This window comes from Microtus oregoni, unplaced genomic scaffold (assembly GCF_018167655.1).
Source record: "Microtus oregoni isolate MIOR12 unplaced genomic scaffold, Mior012 000050F_ref0000143, whole genome shotgun sequence".
Classification (NCBI taxonomy): Eukaryota; Metazoa; Chordata; class Mammalia; order Rodentia; family Cricetidae; genus Microtus; species Microtus oregoni.
The window spans coordinates 10516704-10535992 of record NW_024543256.1 but is presented as its reverse complement, the minus strand read 5'-3'; the positions used below and the strand labels follow the sequence as shown (position 1 = coordinate 10535992).

The 19289-nt window shown below is 41.3% G+C and overlaps 1 non-coding gene across 1 annotated transcript; it reads left to right on the top strand.

The window, feature by feature from the left end:
- The first annotated feature begins 2793 nt into the window (after window positions 1–2793).
- Window positions 2794–2865, top strand: Trnaa-cgc. The gene has a single exon. It is a non-coding gene; the product is annotated as a tRNA-Ala (tRNA).
- Window positions 2866–19289: the final 16424 nt, after the last annotated feature.

Sequence of the window (19289 nt, the reverse complement as noted above, 5' to 3'; positions counted from 1 at the left end):
CACTCCCCATGCCTCCCCACAGCAGCCCACACCTTCTCTACTTCTCCAGAGGGGTAAGGACACATTAATTTGGGGCAGTACCAAGTCCCTCTTTCCTGCATTAAGGATAGCATCACATCTCAACACAGAGAATGGGCACCAACAAACAAGGCTGAGCACCAAGGATAGATCCTGATCCCACTGCTGGGGGCCCCCACAGATAGTCCAAACTTCACAACTATCTCTCCACATACAGAAGGCCCATCTGAGTCCATCAATTACTGGAGAAGCCTCTATAATGATAGTTGGGGTAGTAACCAATCTGATAATAGGGGAAGGCTGGTTCAGGAACCCTTTCCACTACTGCTAGGAATCTTAGCTGGGATCATCCTTGTGGATTCTTGGGAATTTCCCTAGCACCAGGTTTCTCCCTAAAACCATAGTGACTCTCTCTATCAAGTTCCCTCTTTCATTGCTTTCCCACTCCATTCTCTATGACCATCCTGTTCCCTCATGTTCTCCTTCCCCATTGCCTCTCCTTCACCACGGCCTCACCCCCAGTTTACCCAGGGGATTTCATCTAATTCCCCTTCCCAGGGCGATCCATGCATCCCTCCTTGGGGCTTCCTTGTTACCTAGCTTCTCTGGAGCTCTGGATGGCAGCCTGGTTACCCTTTGCTTTACATCTAATATACACTTAGAAGTGAGTGCATACTATGTTTGTCTTTCTGAGTCTGGGTTACCTCACTCAGAATTTTTTTTCTAGTTCCATCATTTAAGCTGCAAATATCATGATGTCTTTTTTTCTGAAATAAGAATAATACTCTATTATATAAGTGGACAGCATTTTCTTTATCCATTATTATATAGTGAGACATCTAGGTTGTTTCTAATTTTGGGCTATTGGGAATAGAGTGGAAATGAACATGGAATGGCTAGTGACCTTCTGGGAGGTTGAAGTGTCCTTGGGGTATATGCCCCAAGTGCTATATGTGGAATATGAGGTAGTTTGAGTCCCATCTGGAGTACAAGTATTGAAGAGATCAGGATACAAGGAACCTATTTAAACACAATAAAAACAATTTACAGCAAGCCAACAGCCAGCATCAAATTACACGGAGAGAAACTCAAAGTGATTCCACTAAAATTAGGAAGAATACAAGGATGTCCACTCCCTCCGTATCTTTTCAATATAGTATTAGTTGACCTAGCTAGAGCAATAAGACAACAAAAGGAGATCAAGGGATACAAATTGGAAAGGAAGAAAAGTCAAACTTTCATTATTTGCAGATGATATGATAGTACATATAAGTGACCACAAAAACTCTACCAGAGAACTCCTACAGCAGATAAACACCTTCAGTAATGTGGCAGGATACAAGATCAACACAAAACAATCAGTAGCCCTCCTATATAGAAATGATAAAATAAAGAGAAAGAACTCAGAGAAACATCCCTTTTTGCAAGAGCCACAAATATAAATTATCTTGGGGTAGCTATAACTAAACAACTGAAACACCTATATGACAAGAACTTTAAGTCTCTAAAGAAAGAAACTGAAGAAGATATCAGAAAATGGAAAGATCTCCCACGCTCATGGATGCTCTTGCATAGGTAGGACCAACATAATATAAATGGCAATCTTACCAAAAACATTCTAGAGATTCAAAGAAATGCCCATCAAAATCCAAACACAATTTCTCACAGACTAATAGAACAATATTCAACTTCATGTGAAAAAAAATTACAATAGTTAAAACAATCCTGTACAATAAAGGAACTTCCAGAGGCATCACCATCCCTGAATTAAAACTTCACCATAGCGCTGTAGTGATGAAAACAGTTTGGTATTGGCATAAAAGCAGACACATGGACCAATGAATTAAATTAAAACCCCAGGTATTAATTCCTCTGGGCAATGTGCCTTGCCTTCTCTGAGGAGTAGATGAAGGTTGTGGGGACGGGTAAGAAGAGGGAATGGTCTGAGGAGAGGGAATAGAAACTTGGATGGTATGTAAATGAAAAAAAATAGATTGTTTTCTTTTTAAAAATACTCACTTTTCTAACTCATCTGAACATACATGAAATATTTATTTAATGATTTTGTATATTGAGACATATACTAGGTGATGTATGAAAAGAGGACATATTTCAGAAAACCTCTCATTTTTGAAACTTACAAAGCATGCGGTGAGATACATAAACATGCAGAAAGTGACAGCACCTTAGGGTTTTGTGAACCAATAGCTACCGCACATTTAGTTATTGCCGTAAATGGAGTGATGGACAGTATTGGCAACGTTAAGAAACAAAATGAGCAGCCTGACCAAGATTATAAAAACTGCCTTTCAAGCCCGGAAACTAAGGCGTCTTTTAAAAGAGAAAGGAGGTATGCTAGAGAGGGTTTCAGGAAGCTACTCATACTCTCAAATATGACCGCATATCAGCAACATATTATTATTAATTCCCCATGATACTGGCATGTTGAACCACCTGCAGGTAAAGTTGAAGTAAAATTGATGGGACTGAGTAATTCAAAGTATCATTCATTGTTAGCTTACCATGCTTCAAAGAATATAAGGTTTGTTCTTATAATTGTTGTTGTTATTATTTTTATTGTTATTATTTTTCCTTTGATTGAAAATAGATTGTTTTCTCATGCAACAAATGTCCCAAGAATCCTATCAAAGCACTAAACTCAACCTGGAATCCAGTATGCTCAAAGGACCTGATGCAGACCCTTTGCAGAGACTCTGAACGTTGGCGCGGTTCCTCTGACTTCACAAGGGCTTTGATGAAGCTGTTACCAGGTGTGGGGATGTAGCTCAGAGGTAGAGCACATGTTTCGCATATATGAGGCCCCGGGTTCGAGCCCCAGCATCTCCAAAACAATACTTTCAACCTTTGATTTTCTTTTTTCAGGATGTTTCTGTACAAGGTGTCCCAGAATTTAAAGTCCCGTGATGAGGTTATATATGCATAGCTAATTATTGGATAAAATTGCTCATTTGTCACCGTGACAGCAATGTTCATCTTTGTGACGACATTTCCATAGATACCACCATGGTCTGGTGAGTACAATGTGGTCGGGCTTTTAGGGATATGCTTTGTTCACAGAGCGGAAAAAAAAAAGAAAAGCTCTGCATTCGTAGTGGGGACAGTTTCTCTAATGGGTATGCTTTCTTGGGTGAAAACAAGGGTGAAGAGTTCTTCCTTTGAGAGGAAGTAAGGGAGGGCTGGGCGGAGCCATTCCTGGTTACTAAGGGGGAGGCAGCATTGCGGTTGTCATAGAAACCGGGGTCATTATGGCGACTCTTTTCAAATGGCGACCGGACGATGTCCTGGAAAGGAGCATTCAGTTCCTGGTGTTTGGACTGAGTTGAGCTTATGGATTCCCGGAGGTGAGCACCAGAATCTTTCTGAGGGTTGGGAGGCAGATGCAGGGATTCAAGACCCAAGTAGGACCACTCCTACCTCGGGGTTTGCAGCCTGTGTTTCTCCGGAAGGAGAGAGACTTGGGACCATTCTGCCTCCTCCTGTGCTGTTCTGTACAGGGCTGTGCTGGAGCCATTGTCCAGGAGGGGAGTTGTCGGAGAGTGAGCAGGAGGGAAATGAGGCCAAATGAGCACTCTGTGATCCCGACTTCCCACTCTGTGCGTGAGATTGCTCGCTGACATTTGAGGTTTTCCGTATGTTTCATAGAAATGTTAGAAATGTTTTATCAGATATATGTATTTCTAACTTTTCTCCTAGCCTCAGACTTATCATCTCAATTCTCATCCATGTCTTTGGAAGAGCAGGAGATTTTAAATTGTAAGATCCCACCTTCTCTAGTTCTTCAATTACGGTTTTTATTCGGTGTCTTGTCTGCGATATCTTTGCCTGGCACTCAGTGACAGGGATTTTCTTCTTGTGTTCTGTTTGACATTTATAGGCTGATTTTTATATTTTTACATCTGTAATTTATTTTGAATGGTCTTCACATATGATACGATGTAGGTCCTAGTTTATATTTGTGGGTATGGATATACACTTGCCTCAGTATTGCTTCCTGAAAGGCCATCTTTATGCATCAAATTGCCTTGTTTATTTGTGAAACATCAGTTCTCCAATTATCCAATCATGGTACATATGCCAGTAATCCCAGTGCCTGGGAGGCTGCAGCAGGAGTATGGTCAGTTCTTCTCAGCACACACTACACACACTACACACAAGCTTGATGCCAGCATCAGGTACAGGAAAAATGTTGACTCGATATAGGCAGTGGTCTGTAAATGTGTGGATGTGAGCGTGGAATGTTGGTTTTGGACTTTTTCTTGCCAACTTTGATTCAATAGCATGCTGGTCCAATTACTGTAGGTTCAAACAGAGGTCTCCTATCAGGCAATGCTGTTCTCTAACATTTGTCTGTTTCTAAGGTTTACACAAGCTATATATTTAGTCTACAATGTTTAGAGTTATCCACTCAATTTTTAAAAAGAATAAGTGCTATTTTGTTGTTAGTGCATCGAATCTGTAGCTCAGTTTTGAATCAACAGACATCTTACTAATAATGAATTGTTTGAGCCGCGAACATAGTTGTCCTTCATTAAGACAGGTTGTCTCCAATTCAGCAATGTTTGGAAATCTCTCGGCCTATCAGCACTATGGATCTATCTGTCGGGATAATGCACAAATATTTGTACTTTTTGATTCATCTATAACTGCTATTATTTTTTAAACAAATTTATACATATTGTTTTTTCTGTGAACAAATTATTAAATCTTCTGTAAACTGTCAGGAAACAAGTGTCAATGAAACTTACAAAGGATATTTTTTGTTGAAAGCATGGATTATCCCATGATGAAAACGTTATTTGATGTGTAATGCAGTTTGTCGTTAAATTCTTATCGGCATTTACAGGTTATTATTGACAGTCTGAAACAAATGAGAGAAATGTCCCAGAGACAAATCCATGGCCATCGTCACAGGAATCTCATTCAGACCACATAATTTAGTAGCTCTCACCATCCTGTGTGTGGTCAGAGATGAGTCTGTTGTAACGTGATTGTAGCCCTTGAGCTCTCAGTAAATACCAGGAAGCTAGGAGAGTGAGAATGAGAGGTGTCTGTGTGTGTGTGTACAGGAATTCCTTGGCAGAGGCTGGTCTGCAAAGCCTGGTTGATTGACTCTTAGACCTGCAGTGATATGGAGATGGTGGAAGTCGCAGTCCCAATGCCTAATTACAGTTTCCTTTGTGTTCTCTTGAGCCCATGAGTAGCCACTCCTTGGGCCCCCTGTGTTGGACTTACCTAACACCTTGTCACTAACAGATGACGTTGGACCTGACATTTAAAATATCAGAATATGTCTCCTTAACAAAGCTCTAAGCTTCTGCGAGTCAAAGTACTGCGTGTCATCACATAGCAGCTAGAAGCTGAGGTTTCTCTGCTTTACCATAATAGTCTACTTAATATTATCTCCAATGCACTGAAGGAGAGTCTATAGTTTCTTCATTCTGTTATTATAAAAACTTCATGAAACTGTTTCCACATTGTAACATGCAATTTGTACTAACATAAACCTGTCTCAATCATGTTTATTCACAGATATTTGATTCCAGAATGAACTCACTTCTTCCTTCGAGGTGAGAGCTGTGTGTTTACATTGACAATTGTTAGTGTGTGTTGTGTATATGCTCATGCTTGTGCAGATATCTCCCTGGATATATATGTGTGAATGTTAGTTAATCACTTACTGCTGTGATAGGTTATGTGTTATAATTCTCCTGGTCCTCTTCAATGATGACCTGGTGTGTAGTACACTGCTTACTTATCTCCATATTTCTTTACTCATGTGCTGACTTATATCAGTATGGCTCAACACCCATTTTCCTAAACTGTTTTCATCTATTGCCGTTCTCTATTTCCATGCTCCATTTGTCCCAGTATTGGCTAGAGGAATCCATTTAAGATGGCATCAATGAATACTGCAAATTCACCTTAAGCTTAGGAGCTCACAGCCCTGCTTCAGGGAAAGTTTGCCCCAAATTAACAGGTCTGCTCTGGTAGGGGAGGGTTACCCCAACCAGGTTGTTACAGCTCTGCTTAGATCCTCAGAAGAGTAACAACTCTGCTCTGCTAAGAGAAACTTTTCCAGGTCTGCTCCCCTCTCCTCCGCTTGACTCCAGTTGAAGTCATTGCTTCTCTGTTCTTCTTAGGCAAAGAAGGTCTTACCCAAGCCTCATTCAAGAGATTCACTGGGAGGGAAGAGTCCAGGAGGTGGCTGACCCTGCAAGAGTGTGAAAGGCAGCTACCAACTGAACAGGTACAGGGTGGTTTCATGCTCAGTGATTAGCTTGTTTTCCTGCTCTGGGATTGGTTCCTTTTATGCTGAGAGATTGGTTAGTTTGTTTCGCTGAATTGGTAAGTGGAAGAGTGTGTTTCTGTGGCTTTGGTTTCAGGGGCAAAGTGTGTTTATTTCACTGGCCTTTTTAAAACGTTGGGCTCTGGTTTCAGGGCCAGTGAATTGATTCTAGTCTCAGGGTCAGTGTATGTTTCTTTTGCTCTGGTTTCAGGATCAGGGTGTGCTGCCTTGGACAGAAAGGGGTGTTGTTTCCCCTAGAAACAGATATGCAGTCCATTGTGGGCCAGCAAGTGAGTGCTGAGAACCCAGCCCAGGTCTTCTGTAAGAACAGCAAGTCCTGTTAACCATGGGACAATCTCTGAAGTCCAAGTCACCAAATATAAAACGTAATTTGTATTTTTCCACTTTTCCCCATAATGACAATAGACATCTTCTTATACTCAGGTAGGTATAAGTTTCATTATTATTTACCAATCCATAAAGTTTCTTTATGTTACTTAGGTTCTCATACCCAACCACTGCCCAACCCTGTCTGCAGAAAAATACAACAATCTGATATTATAGACAAATTTATATATGCTGGAATGTATTAGGATAGAACCAGAGTTTAGAGACATCTGGCCTTCATTCATCTTGAATATATGTTTAAATTTATCTCTTTTGTTGCCCATGATAATTGTTCATTCTTAATATTAAATAGTGTAGCATTGTATAGCTACACGGCAAGTTTTATAATTTAGTTTATTTCATGTGTATATATGCTTGCCTACATATAGGTATGAAGAGCGCATGCATGCCTGTTGCCCATGGAAGCCAAGAGAGGACATTGAATCCCTTGGCACTGGAGTTAACAGTTGAAAACTGCCATGCTGGTTTTGGGAAATGAGTCTTTGCCTGTTGCCTGTTGCTGAGGTTGTTTTCAATTTCAGTGTCTTGTATATAAAGCTGTTGTGAACTGAAATAAATAAGTCTTTAAAAGAAAATATGTCCTCTTTCTCCAGGTTATATATTTGGGTTGTGATGGCCAGATGACAATTAACATATGAAGAAACAGAAAAAGATTTTTCCAAGTTATCATCCTGTTTTCCATGGCCACCAGCAGTGGGTATGGGAGAGTCATCCTCCACAAACTGGCCAGGTCTTTGTATGACAAGTCTTTATTTCTGAGTATTTTATGGGGTTGTCTAGAGTCCCCTCAGAGTCACCTGTTGATGGAGGAAGGTCATTGGCTAATAAAGGAACTGCCTTGGCCCATTTTATTGGTTAGAAGATAGGTGGGAGGAGTAAACAGAACAGAACGCTGGGAGGAAGAGGAAGTGAGCTCAGACTCCACAGCTCTCCTCTCGGGGGCAGACGCCTCAGAGAGACGCCATGCCCCGCTCCTGGGCAGACACACGAGATGAAGCTCCGACCTAGAATCTTCCCGGTAAGACCGGTGCTCACAGATTATTAGAGATGGGTTGATCAGGATAACAGAATTAGCCAGTAAGGGCTAGGGCTAAAGGGCCAAGCAGTGTTTAAATGAATACAGTTTCCGTGTAATTATTTTGGGTAAAGCTAGCCGTGGGGGCGGCCGGGTGCCGGGGACGCAGCCCCAGCACCCTTATTACTACAACCTGTCTCTCTTCCCTAAGTGTTAAGGATGTTGCTGCTGTATGTTTCTCTTAGTGGAGCATCTACTCACCCTTCTGGTCAAGTTTTATTTCCTGAATTGTCTATTTTCTTAGTGTCTCCTTTAGAAGCTTTCTGTATTCTGGATACAAGAAGACTGTCATCTGATATACAATTTCCCACATTCATTTTCCCAGGTAAGAAAAATATGTTTCTATCATATATTTGGAAGAATAGATATTTTCTCACTTTATGGAATTCGTAACACTCCAGTTCTTCATTTAATGAAAGGGGGTTTGCCATATCTAAGAAGTTTGTTTGTAATTCATGAACCTGAACATCCAATTGTATTCTGCTACAAGATTCATGTTTAGGTTGTAATTTGGACTTCTTTTAGGTTTATTTTCCCTATTTACTGAGGGTCTGCCTGTATGTCTGTGTGTGCCAAATACACATTTGAGTGCAGATGCCCACTGAGACCAGAAGAGACTGTCAGTTCCCCTGGATCTGGAGTTACAGACATCTGTCACCCACCATATGGGTGCTGGAAACTGAAGTCAGGTCCTCTGCAATAGCAAAAGGCACTCTTAACTTTTGAGATGTCTCTCTAGTCCTGTGTAGATCATTTGTTCATTCTCGATTGACTTTTGTATCCTGCGATATACGATTGTCTATATTTATATTTGTGCATGGGGAGGTCTGCTTGTCCCAAAATAAGACAGAAAGACAGGGCATTGAAGGGGATATGAGAGGGAACACACAACCCCTCACCCTGTAATCATTTTTACATTTTTCTGACATTCAAGACACCTCAAGCCAACTGATAGAGCCAAAATTACCTGCAGATATGATGCAACTATTCCTAAAGACATCCCAAATAATGTTTAAAAATAACAACAAATAAACTAGAGTCTGAAGATAGGGTTCATTCTTTAATATCACTGGATGTCTTCCAGAGGATCCAGGGTTGATACCCAACACCTACCCGATGGTTCACAACTGTCTGTAACTCCAGTTCCGAGAGATCTCATATAGTCTGGTACTGTCTGTGGGCATTAGGTACTCACGTGGTGCACAGACTTCCCTGTGGAAAAGCATTCAAAAGCAGAAAATAAAAAACGCAGTTATGCTTTCTTAGGGGCAGAATACTTGTAGCCTTGAGATGGATGATGATATCACTCTATTCTATCGCCTAAGTCACATAATCACCTTACAATTTAATTTACTGAAAGAAACTTTAAAAGGAATAAGCGCATTTAAAAGCATTGCTTTTTATTTTCATTTTTTACTTTTTAATAACCTATTGAATATTTTTTTCCTAATGGAAAAATAGAACCATTTAAAGAGTAAAAATATTCTTATAGTTAATTTAAAAACCTGAATATAGGCTTTAATGTAATTTAATCTTGAAATTTTCTGAATTACATTCTTTCAGCAATGTAACTTTAGAGCCATTAAAATCCTCCCATTTCTCCGTCTCCCACTGTACCTCCCTCCCTGCCCACCTCACATACCCTTTGCAATGACACCTAATCTCAAGTCTCTCTCCAGTCCACTCTCAGGCCATCGTGCAGGAGCCATCCTTATTCTGTGTGAGCTTTTATCCACAGGATTAATAAGCTCACATCCTTTGCTTCATCCTGGCTGTTTCTGAAATTCTTTACTGCATCCTAGATTCATCTTTACCAGGGTCAAGGTCATCAAAGGGACAGGGTTATCCTCAGGCTGCTGGTCACTGTGCTGGGCTGTACCTCCCTACCACTTATGGGGAGTCCCAGAAAAACTCGGTGAAGCACAAATGTCTGCTTCACTGAAGTGTCTTTTAGTCTTTGCTAAAGGTGTCCCCTCACACATGTGTGACTCTTCTGTCCCCTTCATATTCTTTTCTGTCTTATTGTCATTTCCAATCAGGCACACTGTCTACATTTCCCTAGGTTTATAAGGAGTTTGGAAGTCAGGTGTTCATCCTCCAAGTTTGTCCCTTTATAAGGTTGTTTCAAGCTGGGGTTCTCCATATTCACTGTGAATTTCAGGATAAGCCCATTAGTTTATGAAAAGTCTGTTAGAGTTCTGTTGGTATTGCACTGGATCTATAGGACTATATGAGGAGAACAGACACCTGTATCTTCCATTGCATGAAGATGATTGTAGCGTGAGTTCTAATTGGTCTTAATAATAAAATCTGGAGTCAGATATTAAGTAGTTGGAGCTATAAGATCAGAATAGCAGAGCAGCCAGACACTAGTTCTTTCCCCGAAAAAATCCTCAGACCAAATGGAGCATCCTGTCTCTACAAGACCTCAGACTGACTGCCTGGATCTCCTATCTCCTCCCACCTTATATTCCTCTCTTTTCCCAGCCACATTCCTTTCATTCTCCATCTCCCTCGTGCTGGGATTAAAGGTGTGTGACACCAAAGCACTTTGATGAAAGATGTGAGTCACCACTGCCTGACTCTGTTTCTCTTTTAGACTGGATCAATCTAATTGTAGCCCAGGATGGCCTTGACACAGAGTTCTGTTTCTTAAGTGATGGGAAAGGTGAGTTCCAACACTGCCTGTCTTCTGTGGCTAACTAGTGGCTATCTGCACACACTGATTCTCATGCAAGCTTTATTGTCATGGAAGAAACAAAATATCGCCACAGTCGATGAATCTATACATCTTTACTCTCAGCAATGAGTTGTCCCATTCAGTGTCTAGGCACTACAGAGAAGTGGGCAGAGTTTTCCTAATTATTTCATATTTCCTGATGCTATCTCCAGTGACAGGGATTTTAAATTACAGCTTCCACACATTCATTTCACTGTGGTCAGCTGTCTGTGTTAAATTTAGACAGAGTTATTGATGAATCTTTTAGGTTAAAATATTTAATTACATTCTCTATGATGAAAATGTCTTTGATGCTAACACATATTTGCTGTGTTCAAAATTCAGTACTTTGAAGTTGCAAGTGAATTATGAGAACAGAAACAAATGTCCAACACCCAGTTTGGGGGAAAATTTCTAAGGCAGCCACAGGTCAAAGGTTTGCCCCAATGGCATCTTTGGAATCATAGAGATAGTCCTTTACCTCCCAGCTAGCTCCATCAGGGAGGTGCTGAGATCATGGTGGAGAGAAAGAAGGGGATACATGTGAAGAGTTAGGTATGTATGTGTAACTCCAGAAAGGTTTGTATTATGAAGAATACTTAGGTAATTATTTTCAAAATATCTAATATTATTTTCCCCAACACAAAAAGGAAAAGGTTAGTACTCATGTGTTTTCCCTCTTGTTTTCCCATCCAGTCATGCAGATTTTAGCAGTGTTGCTGTGGACTTGTACAGAGGGGGTGTTTTATGTATGGTTCTTTCCATGTTTATTATAACCATGACGCCTGCTAAGTGTTGCTCTGATGCCTACTTCCCTGTGCAGTTACTAGTATACAAGCATTGCTTGTCTTTGAGTAATGTTTCTCTTTTATCTTTTGTTTATTAATGGATTTACTCATGCATTTGTGTCTACTCAGAAACACCCATTTCTTAAAGGAGTACTCCTTTGTCATCATTATATACTGTGATGCTTAAATTATCCCATAACATGCCCGTGGGAGTACATTCAAGTGGACCTGCTCTTCATTTGTTTTCTGTCTAGAATTCTGGATTATCTGACCACCCCTGGGAAGAAAGCCAAAAGCAAATGCTTCTTGTCAGTGATACTTTGTGTCCTCTGCCAATAAATGTCAGGTCTCTTCTATGAGAAGAACAGCAGGACTGCAGAGAGAACACGCAGAATGTTGACAAGAAGCTGACATGAGCCCTTGTTTCCAGTATGTGAGTCATCATTGCCACCAATGTGAGTGTGTGTGTGTGTGTGTGTGTGATGTGTACATGGGTGTGTATAAAGGTTCTGTGAAATGAACAAAGAAGAGGAAGATGTCACTGCACATCTTTGACTTGACTGGATGCAGACAGACTACTCCATCCTTATATTCAGTACAGTAGAGTGACAAGATCATGTGGGACTCACCAGGTGAGTCATTTCCTTTTCTCTTCCCATCTGTGTGACCAGCAGCTGGTCTGTGACTCCTTGTAGGAACACATCCTGTTGAGCAGGTCGCAGCAAAGAGCAGCACACTGTGAAACAATGGCATTCATAGACTCCCCAGATGACTGAACCCTGTAGGGGTCCCTTTAAATGACCAGGACTGAAATGGAAGCAATCCCCATCAGACCATTTCCCCGAATGGGCCATGCATGACTGCATCACATTTGGAGGGATTGCTTATTAAGATGGTAGAAATCTGGATCCACAACAGACACTGAATCATGCTTATTAAAATGGTAGATATCTGGGTCCACAGCAGACACTATTTAAACCCTAGGAAGTGAGTGAGGCATAGCCACTTCTTTCTGATGGCTGTCCATGTTAAAACATATTGCTAGTGTGTTTGATATTCTGTCTTCCAGGATATGAAGTCACAGACTGCTTAAGTCCATACCATGTTCTCTTGTTACTGCCTTAAATACCAGTGTGTTGCATGGCATATCAAATAGACAAATCAATTCCTTCGTGTACGTTTATCCAGATATTCACATAGTGGCCTCTTTAGTGAACACCTTGTTCCTGCACTGTGAAGACTAGCACGGGTCCTTGTATATCGTGTTAGATAGGCAAACTGTCAGTAAGCAGAAGAAATCAGTAATCACAGCAATTCCGTGTATTATTGGCGCTTTAAAGATCATAAAGGGGACAGGAAACAGTTGTGATGGGGATTGTCGTATGTGATGTTACCCCCAAAGGTTTCAGAAGTTAGCATGTGATCTGAGTCCTGAATGGCAAATAGAAGCAAGACCATGCACAAACCAAGTTGTGGGCGTGCTTGCTTCCATGGAGAACAGTGGATCTAAGAGCAGAGAACAAGGCTAGTTGCCAGAACCTTGAAGACAACGTGGACACTGCTTGGGGATAGGACAGAAAGGAAAATGTTGTCATTGTCAGCTGTGTATGACATTTGGATTATATGATCTGTGTGGAAGGTGAGTTATGAAATTGTCATGATATGTTTCCTTTTGGTAGAAGGTGACTTGGCACTGCATAGTGAAAGGCCTGGGGAGGGCAGGATGAGGTAGTGTGTGGAGACAGTGGAGATGGTTCCGAAGACAGGGGAGGGATGGAGGTATGAAAGAAGGATGAAGCCATGCTGCAGTGATCAGCAGGAGAGCTGCCCTGTGCAGCCTTGTCTGGGAGTGGGCAGATAGCACCTGGATGCGCTGTGCATTTTCCTTGTGGAGAAATTGCTCTAACATCTCTGGATTTGTCTGACCACATGGAGACACGGTGCTTCCATTTACTGACATCAGTTATTCCACGTGTATTGACACAGGATAGTTTGAATACCCAAACTAGTCATTGTAAAACTTAACAATTTGATAACGAGTTGCTGATGAATAATTTTCAGATGTAAAGTTTTCTAAGTACAGCTAACTGTAGCATAATTTTCAACAGAATAAGAATCTAACATTTGTCTCTTAAAAACTGAACCCAAAATTCAATGTATTTTTGAAAATGGCTGTTCTACAGCATGTACTGCTCTTGGCAGGTTTACAGATGAAGGAAGTGAGTAGGTTTTAGGCAGAGTTGAAGTGAAATCAGTCTCTAAATTCTGCAGCAACTGCTTGTCCCTATTCTTTCTCCAGAAGAAGACTGCCTTTAGAAATGCGTATTTTTGACAGCTGGGCACGGAGCAAACATTGACAAGACAGAGGCAGTTGGATGTCTGAGTTCAAGGCCAGCCTGTAATTCCAATTGCATATATCAACATTAGTCTGTCACATATGCAGGAACATGTGACTGGTATTTAAAGCCGGTATTATCACTAAAGACCTACAAATTAGCACATGAGCAGTGTGATGCTCTCAATTCACAGAGTGGGAAGCACAGCTCAGAGCAGAGGGTCTCACTCTGTTTTCTCCTCACAGAAATTACCAGCCTGTGTTTGGAGAATGGGTCCAGGACATCCTGGCTCAGGGAACCAAAGTTGCTGGGGCTAGGAAGGTCCCACATCTCTCTGACTCTAGAAAAGTGGTTCAACCTGTGACTTGACCCCTTCAGCAAACGTCTATCTCCAAAACTATTTCCATTGTGATTCTTACCTGTAACAACTTTACAGCGATGATGAAGCAACAGAAATAATTTTCTGGTTGGGATCACCACGCATGAGGGACTGTATTAAGAGTCACGTCACAGCATAGGAAGGCTGAGAACCATTGCTGTACAGACATCCAAACGCAGAATCCGGCTTCTCAGATATCTCTGGGATCCCTTCATCATTGTCCCCATACTCCTAGAGAGGCACAGCCCCACATCAGGACACATACACTCACATCTCCGTGCAAGGGAAATCCTGTTCTTTCTCCGTCATTTCTATTTCCACACACTATGCTATATTTCCAAATTTTCTTTTTTTATGTCTTCAGCACTGAGCTTAAGGATGTGTCTGATTCTTTGACCAACCTTTTTCCTGTTTTGTGATTCTTCTGCAGGGTCTGGGTCATTGGCTGTGCACACACATCCACAGACAGTACAACAACAGCCTCTAGTCCCTTGTTGCTGACCTTTGGGAAGCTGGTCATGTAAGGTAGGTTTGCTGGCAGGAGACATGCTCTCAGGAACAGGATGTCCTTGCCAGAGGCTGGACTCGAGGATGCTACAGCACTTAGATCTGCCCAGCATCTGACGGCCCTGTCCCAAGCTCTTCACAAATGTGGTGGGAGCACATTTGGGGATTTTTAAAAGTGGTCCCTAGACACTGCTATTGCTCCCCTGGCTGTGCACACATTCCCAGCTATATTCTTGATTTCTCTGGTAGCTGTTCAATGAGAATGCTATACCATGAAAAGAAATCACTGGTGAATTTAAAAAGCCACAGTATGGGGACTGGCGACATAGCTCTCGTGGCAGAATGATTGCCTAGAATGGAAATTGCTCTGTGTTCTTTGACCCTCTCGGCATGTTCACCCTCACCTGTAATACCAGCACTCAAGGCGTAGAGGGAGGAGGAAAGAGACAAAAGAGTCATTACTGTTTATGAGAGTATGGCTCCCAGCCCCCATGGCAGATAGCTCACAACTGCCTTTAACTCTAGCCCCATCAGGAGTCAATGCCTCTGCCAATCATGTGCATACCACAGACAGACAGACAGACATAATTAAAAGTATAACTAAAATCTAAACAAGAAAAAAAAAGAAGCATCAACTCCAGGTCATTGACCAAGGGGAAAACACAGTGGAATTTAAAATATGAACATTATAAAGGCTAACGGAATCTAACAGTCTACAGTCTGGCAGGGGAGATGACTCAGTGGTTCAGAGTGCATTCTATTGTTGCTGATGATCCAAGGTAGTTTCCAGCATCCATTTCCAACATCCTTGAAGGACCATACCTCAGCTCCAGGAAGGTATGACCTCTCCTGAACATTGGAAGCACAGGAATTCATGTGTACATACACATAGGAATATACACAACGTAATTATTATTAAGTTATGTACATTTTAAAATTATGTACAAATTAAAATAATTGTTGTGAAACAATGAAGAAAAATGGTCAAATGCAAGGCAGTAATGAGAACAGTTTTCATCAGCGTTAGGTGGCAAATGCGTGCACTTCCAGCTATTTGAACACTGGGGTTACACGATCGATCATTAGTGCTAAAAAGTTTCAGAACAGCCTGAATAGCATAGAGAGGCCCTAACTAACAATGAAAACCAAACAAAAACCAGAAATATCTCAGAAAATGTGAAATTTCTTAGGAAAACAATCTTAGAGTACATGGTTTTTCAAGAGATGTGGATCATTATAAAATAAATTTTTGCAGGGAAATCAATGATAAAATTACTTATTTCGTGGGAATTCAACAATATACATGTAGAAATGGAATGAAAATGTTACTGGGCCGAGAAGAAAACAGTAGCATTAAGAATGTGTTTACATTAAAATGAATACTTGAGCTGGGGCAGTGTGGTAAGCTGGGAGGACCAGCAGCACTCTGAAGGCTGAAGGAGGAAGGGGAAGAGTCCCAGGCTGGGCTGGGCTGCTCTGAGACTCTGCACTAAACACACAAAATAATTAGCAGGACTATTATCATTCCATTCACTGTGGGAAAGTTTCAGCTTAGTTCTGTCATGGGAAACCATCCTCTTTTCACTGGATGTTAGGCAGAGCCCTGTGTGTCCGTGGCAGACACATTAAAGATTACTATCCCCTAAATGGGGAAGTGACTTCCTCACCACCACATACAGCAAGGCGCACAGAAAATGGCGGCTGGCACTCTACTCAGATAGCTCACTCTCTGGAGATTTCCCTGCAGACAGCCCTGTGCCTTAGGGGTAGGAATAAGCCCGGCGACAGACACAGATTTCCTTATGGTAGTACATGTGCTTTCCTGTGGTGTTTGAAATTTCGTATCCAGGAAGGAAAGTACTTTAAAGTGTAAACTGAGAAAAATGCTTGTGCTCGAGTGGTAAAAGTGGGGCTGGGGAGACAGCTAAATCAATAAATTGCTGGCCTTGTGGGCATGAGGCCCTGAGTGTCATTCACAGAGAGCATCATCAAGAAAATGAAGTTAAACTACAGCAGGAAAAGTAGTAGGTGTGGTGGGACTTGCTTGTGTGTGAAGGTGGAGGCAAGCCTATCCCTGGAGTGTGCTGCCCAGCCAACCCAGCCTGCCTTGCGTGTTCCAGGCCAGTGAGAAACCTTGTCTAAGAAAAACTTCAGGGGGATGGCACCTGAGGTACAACACCGGAGGCTGTCTTCTGTCCCCTGACCACATGCATGTATGCATACAATTGCAGAAGCACACACATGCACACGGGCACACAACCACACACTGGATAAACGATGTTTATACCTTCTGTACTTTAGAAGTAATCATTGTGTTCCGTTTCTGGGCAATGAAGTAGAAGGACAAATGGAATCTATTCTCATGCTCTGTGCATGCCTGTGTGCATATGTGTGTGTGTGTTTGCACACAGAGCTCCACCATCTCTATCTAATGAGGCTGCTTTATGTTAGCCTTAGACTGGGATTGGTCTCCAATCTCTGGTTTACATTTGATATACCTAAGATGTTAAGGTTTATGTACCAGGAAAATATACTGAAGTGAAAAAACACTGCCTTATCTTATCTAAGGTCCCTTCAAGTCCAGGTCACAGGCAATGTTCCCTCCCACCCAAACATAGAGGCCACTGGGCCCAAGAATCTCACTGATGTAGTTCCCATTATGGCCAGGAGGTGGCATTCAAACTACATGCCTACATTTATTTTCTTTAAAAGGGCTGAAGTTTTATGGAATAGCAATGCGTTTTTAGTGTATTTGGAAAGCTGGCACACATATAGAGCAGTTCCATTTATGGATTGCAGCAACTGTAGTGCTCCACAACTCACTTCATCCTCCCTGAGTGTAAAGTGGGCAGTGCACACGGGATACAGAGTGGTGCTCTGTAGAGAATATGAATGTGATGGTCACCTTGAATCCCCTGACACTGGAATGGATGGATTTCCTAGACTTTCCATCTCCTCTCCAGAGGCACCAGATGAACACAGATGCCATCTTAAAAGGATTCCTCTAGCCATACTGGGACAAATGGAGCATGGAAATAGAGAACAGCAATAGAGGAAAACAGTTTGGGAAAATGGGTGTTGAGCCATACTGATATCGGTCAGCACATGAGTAAAGAACTATGGAGATAAGTAAGCAGTATACTACACACCAGGTCATCATTGAAGAGGACCAGGAGAATTATAACACATAGCCTATCACAGCAGTAAGTGATTAACTAACTTTCACACATATATCCAGGGAGATATTTGCACAAGCATGAGTATATACACAACACACACTAACAAATGTCAATGTAAACACACAGCTCTCACCTCGAAGGAAGAGGAGAGTTCATTCTGGAGTCAAATATCTGTGAGTAAACATGAGTGAGACAGGTTTATGTTAGTACAAATTGCATGTTACAATGTGGAAACAGTTTCATGAAGTTTTTATAATAACAGAATGAAGAAACTATAGACTCTCCTTCAGTGCATTGGAGATAATATTAAGTAGACTATTATGGTAAAGCAGAGAAACCTCAGCTTCTAGCTGCTATGTGATGACACGCAGTACTTTGACTCGCAGAAGCTTAGAGCTTTGTTAAGGAGACATATTCTGATATTTTAAATGTCAGGTCCAACGTCATCTGTTAGTGACAAGGTGTTAGGTAAGTCCAACACAGGGGGCCCAAGGAGTGGCTACTCATGGGCTCAAGAGAACACAAAGGAAATTGTAATTAGGCCCTGGGACTGCGACTTCCACCATCTCCATATCACTGCAGGTCTAAGAGTCAATCAACCAGTCTTTGCAGACCAGCCTCTGCCAAGGAATTCCTGTACACACACACACACACACACACACACACACATACACACACACACACACACGACACCTCTCATTCTCACTCTCCTAGCTCCCTGGTGTTTACTGAGAGCTCAAGGGGTACAATCACGTTAAAACAGATTCATCTCTGACCACACACAGGATAGTGAGAGCTACTAAATTATGTATGTCTTTTGCGTGTGATATCTGTGACGATGGCCATGGACTTGTCTCTGGGATGTTTCTCTCATTTGTTTCTGACTGTCAATAATAACCTGCAAATGCTGATAAGGAAAGGGGGAGAAACTGCATTACACATCAAATGAAGTTCCCATCACGGAATAATCCATGCTTTCAACAAAAAAAGATTATATCAGACTTAAGAGTTCCATATGTCTTCCCAGGGCATATGCCTTTGAGGTTAGGTTATGCAGGGCCTCTCATTTAATAAATTATTTTCCTATGATTGTGGTCACATTGAGAAAACTACTTTGCATTCATCTGCAATTATTAATCGGCTTTTATACTTTCTTGTAATTTTCCTTCAATCCATATTTTGCTTTGTGACTGAAATATAAGTATGAAAGATTAGCATTCTCCTAATGAATTTTACACATAACATTACTGCATGTTTTCAAATTGTTTTATTCCACTTTAGTTTTAGTTCTTTCTTAAACGTTAAGATTATAACTCTAGATTTCTAATAATTCGTTCCTGGATGGTATGTGTTTACTTCTTTTTATGTGTTCAAGATAAGATTTTAATGCCTTTGTTTCAGATATATGTCTTGAAAAAAGCAATCATTTTAGAGTCTATTTCAGTCAGCAATAAGAACATCGGTTATTTTTGGCTTTTGTTTGTGTTTGGTAAGTTATGTCCATTTACATTTTTTACATTTATTTGTCTGCCTATTTTGTGTGTCTGGCAAGGCCATACATGATCTACAGTGT